The sequence below is a fragment of the Aotus nancymaae genome, unplaced genomic scaffold, assembly GCF_030222135.1.
Source record: "Aotus nancymaae isolate 86718 unplaced genomic scaffold, 86718_ANA_hifiasm-v0.15.2.pri h1tg000058l, whole genome shotgun sequence".
NCBI classification, from domain to species: Eukaryota; Metazoa; Chordata; class Mammalia; order Primates; family Aotidae; genus Aotus; species Aotus nancymaae.
Genome location: NW_026988472.1, coordinates 43,100,749 through 43,105,215, shown reverse-complemented (window position 1 = coordinate 43,105,215; position 4,467 = coordinate 43,100,749). Strand labels below are relative to the sequence as shown.

At 41.5% G+C, this 4,467-nt stretch overlaps 1 non-coding gene across 1 annotated transcript; it reads left to right on the top strand.

Moving 5' to 3' along the window:
* The first annotated feature begins 2,214 nt into the window (after nucleotides 1-2,214).
* LOC135269991 (small nucleolar RNA SNORA7) lies at nucleotides 2,215-2,354 on the top strand. Its single transcript, XR_010338221.1, has one exon. It is a non-coding gene; the product is annotated as a small nucleolar RNA SNORA7 (small nucleolar RNA).
* The last annotated feature ends 2,113 nt before the right edge of the window (nucleotides 2,355-4,467 follow it).

The following is a 4,467-nucleotide window of genomic DNA, read 5'->3' as shown; positions in this document are numbered from 1 at the left end:
GTCTAAGACTCCTGAATCCATCTTTGGAAAGGATAATTCTATGTTAGTTTCCTATGGCTGCCATAACAAATACCACAGACTAAATGGCTTAAACAACGGAAGTTAATTTTCTCATAGTCTGGATGCTGGAAGTCCGAGATCAAGGTAGCAGAGTTGGTTTCTTCTGAAGCCTCTCTTTTTGGCCTGTAGTACCTGTTCTCTCCCTACTTTCATGTGATCTTCTTCTGTGCACATCTGTGTCCTAACCTCCTTTTCTTAAAAAGTCAATAGTCAGATTGGATTAACGCTCACTCTTATGACCTCATCTTCCCTTAATTAACTTTTTGAAGACCCTATCTCCAAATACAGTCATATTTTAAGGTACTGGGGTTTGGAACTTCGATATATGAATTTGGGAGGGTGGAGGACAAGATTCAGCCCGTAACAGCTACCCTCCAGAATTTATAATTCACTCAGTCTCACATTGGAACCAAAAGACTTCTGGAAGGCAGATTTAAAAACTAACCCATTTGCCAAGCTAGTGATGTTTTCCATCTACCCACCACACTGGAGAGAGATAGTCTCTTTGCAAAGTTGTTTTAAATCCATCTTGCATTATGTGGTGCCCTTTCCCATAGGAAAATGGTATTCATGTAGGAGTGCAGCTTTCTTTATGTCAGCGCATGTAGAATCCAGCCCAGCACCTGAATTGCATCTTAAACACATCCTGCTTCATTAAGCTGGCTTCATCACTTATCACCCTGACAGCCAGTATTGCTTGAACACATACTGCCTGGCAGCAAGATGAGCATGTCCCTCCATGCAGGACGCCTGGCCAAGAACCAACTCTTCCTGCCTGGAATATGTTTCCCCTGGCAGTCTCCTTCTTGTTAATTCAGTCCCAGCTTAAATGGCACTTCCTCAGAGAGGCCTTCTTCTGACCACCCAAGGTAAAGAAGTCCCCCCATCCCACCCCACCATATCATATCATTATCATGGTAGTTAGTAGTTCTTTTCCTTTGTAACATGTATTTACCATCAATCTCTCCATGGGTCTACAGATACCATGAAGAGCATTTCCTAGGGACACTCACAGTTGTCACTTGTGTTGTTCCAATTTTGGCTTGGGAAGTTTTGTGCACCAAAGACCTAACAGCCATCATTTATGTCACTGTGACATAAATGCAAGTGGTGCAAGTATGTAGGCAGTGGTGGCCCCAGGGGATGGTTTGGGGAAAATTTAGCCCACGGTAAGTTCCATGAGTACTTCTCTCATAGTCACTCCATATAAATGTGAGATCTCAGTGAAAGGGGAGCTTCCTGCCAAAATGTAGTTTCAACACAGGTCCTGTATAATCTCTCCACCTGTCAACAAAGAAAATCTGAAGCCCCCACTGTCTGTGAGGATAAGCATTCTCATTGACTACTGTAAACTAGAAGTAATATCTCATATGTCATTAATGGCTATTTTGCTCATGGGACGGATTTTTTTTTAGGATGGATTTTTTTTTTAAGACAGGGTTTTTCTATGTCACCCAGGCTGGAGTGCAGTGATGTGAACATAGGTCATTGCTGCCTTGAACTCCTGGCTCAAGCGATTCTCCCAACTCAGACTCCCAAGTAGGTGGGACAACAGGTGCACGCCACCGTGCCCAGTTAATTTTTTCAATGTTTTGTAGAGACGGGGTCTCACTTTGTACTCAGACTGGTATTGAATTATTGGTTTCAAGTGATCCTCCTGCCTCGGCCTCCCAAAGTATTGGGATTACAGGTGTGAGCCACTGTGCCCAGCCAGGATGGATTTCAAACTAGTTTACATTGCAGTGAAACAACTCCCTTGGGCATGAAGGAACAACTGGCTTTAAATTTCCCCTTGTACTATCTGTAGTAACTTCAGACAGGAAAAGAAAAACTTGGTGAAATACAAATAGGATCCAAATCCTCACTTTGGTGAAGGATTAGAGGATTATCTTTCCTCAAAGTTACTTTCATAAATATAAGGAAAAATAAGTTTGAGTTTTACTCTCCCCTTGGTTCCTTTCCCTGCTTAAGTAGCAGACAGAAAGACCTCAGATCTACAAACTTGTAAATCAAGAAAGGCTATTGTTGATTAGGGGTTGGTACATGCTGTTTAGATAGGGAAGGCTTATTAACACAATGTAGAGATGATGGATGAGCCTGTTCAAGTGTAGATAACCATCATAAGCTCAATGTAGCAGATAAAAATGAAGATCCTACCTCCAAGGATTGCATCTGGAGAGTGGATAGTATTCTGTCAGCTTTGGAAAATGGATGAAAAGCAAATCTTGCAGACGTACCCATTCTGTTCCCAGGTTGCTCAGTAGCTGGTGGTTGGAAGAAACTCTGCAACAATGTTCAATCCCTGGACAGGAAAACCTCCTTCCAGGATTCTTCTTTAACATGGGTCTGAGAAGAAGAGAAATATAATATTTTTTTAAATGAAGATGCTAGCCAACTCTCACCAAAACACATATTTAAAATGTTTTTCAGATCTTGAGGATGATTTAACCTGATCTGTCCTTTCACTGATTCCTCTTAAAACCAAGAGCTTGGCCGGGCGCGGTGGCTCACCCCTGTGATCCCAGCACTTTGGGAGGCCGAGGCGGGTGGATCACGAGGTCAAGACATCGAGACCATCCTGGTCAACATGGTGAAATCCCGTCTCTACTAAAAATACAAAAAATTAGCCGGGCACGGTGGTGCGTGCCTGTAATCCCAGCTACTCAAGAGGCTGAGGCAGGAGAATTGCTTGAACCCAGGAGGCGGAGGTTGCGGTGAGCCGAGATCGCGCCATTGCACTCCAGCCTGGGTAACAAGAGCGAAACTCCGTCTCAAAAAAAAAAAACAAAAAAAAACCAAGAGCTTGAGCTGACCGGATAGGGGTCCAGTTTTGGTCACAGAAGAAAGCCCCAAGCTATTTAGATCAGAACAGGATTGATGTAGTTCTAGATTGGGTTGGTATCCTGCCAGTGGAACCAACTTATCTTGAGCAAGTGTGAAAAGACTGAAAGCTTCTGCATTGAAATACATAGCGTATTTCTCCTAGGGCATTCAAAACACTTCAAAGAAAGAGCTTCCATGCATAAGTGAGATTGAGCACATATAATAATGAGAAGGTGTACAACTTGCAAGGGGATAAGGAAAGAGATAATAACTCCCAACATATGTGTACTCTGTGACCCCAATTTCTACTCCTAAGTAAATACCCAAGAAAAAGAAAACATACAGAAAAAAACATGTGTAAGAATGTCCATAGCAGTTTAGCTACCTGTTGTGCAAATATCTGGCACATAATAGGTGCTCAATAAATGTGTAAAATTGAACATATCTTTATATCCCACATATGGCTTCACAGACCACGTGACACATACTAGTTGTATCATCAGTTCATATTTCTAGCATGTACTGTAAATACCTTAATAAAAAACATTTTATTAACAATTTTCATTTTAGTCTATTGTTGCTTTAATAAAACATTAGAATGAGGTCTTTAGGAATGATTTACTCAAGCTTAAGATAACGATGCAGAAGGGCCCAGCCATAAAGAAAGTGTTATTAGGAAGCAACTTTTTTAAATGAACACTCAGGTACTTCTCTTACTATTTTAGTTCCCAGAGCTGCTCTGTCTCACTCTAAAAACATTTTCTTGCAAAGGGATTGGTTTTGATCACCCCCAAAATCTGGTAGCTGTGAAAATCAAAGTTAATGCTATAGAACAGTGTTGTCCAATGGAGCATTCTGTGATGATGGAAATGTTCTGTGTCTGTGCTGTCCAGTATGGCAGCCTGTACACATAGATGGCTACTGAGCACTCGAAAGAGTGGCAATCATGACAAAATGTGTCAAACAGAGCCCAGCGAGTCCTAATATTTCATGCAACTGGAATGAACAGAAAACAGATCTACAACTAAATGATTCCAAATTATTCCTGAAAGTTTACCCTCTGTCATTTTAGGTGGTTTAATATTTTGTTTTGAAACTCGTAAAACAGTCACAGGCTCAAATTTCAAGCCTCAACGCATCTGCAAATTTAGAAAAATAACAAGTCCTTCAAGTCAAAGATGCACTCAAACAACAGAAAACTGGTTTGTTTTTGTTTATGTTTTTTTCTTTTTGCTTGGAACAGAGCTGGATGCAAAGTTAATTAGGTTTTTCATTGCTCTTTTGACAATGGTTATTGTCCAGCCTTTTCTCTTACTGGCCCATGTTAATGTATTTTTAAGTTTCAAGACTAGCTATGTGGTTGACAGTTCCGCCTCAATAGCAGTTACTGGCCAGGCACGATGACTAATGCCTGTAATCCCAGCACTTTGGGAGGCCGATGCAGGTGGATCACTTGAGGTCAGGAGTTTGAGACCAGCCTGGCCAAGATGGTGAAAACCCATCTCCACTAAAAACACAAAAGTTAGCCGAGTGTGATGGTGGGTGTCTGTAATCCCAGCTACTTGGGAGGTTGAGGCAGGAGAA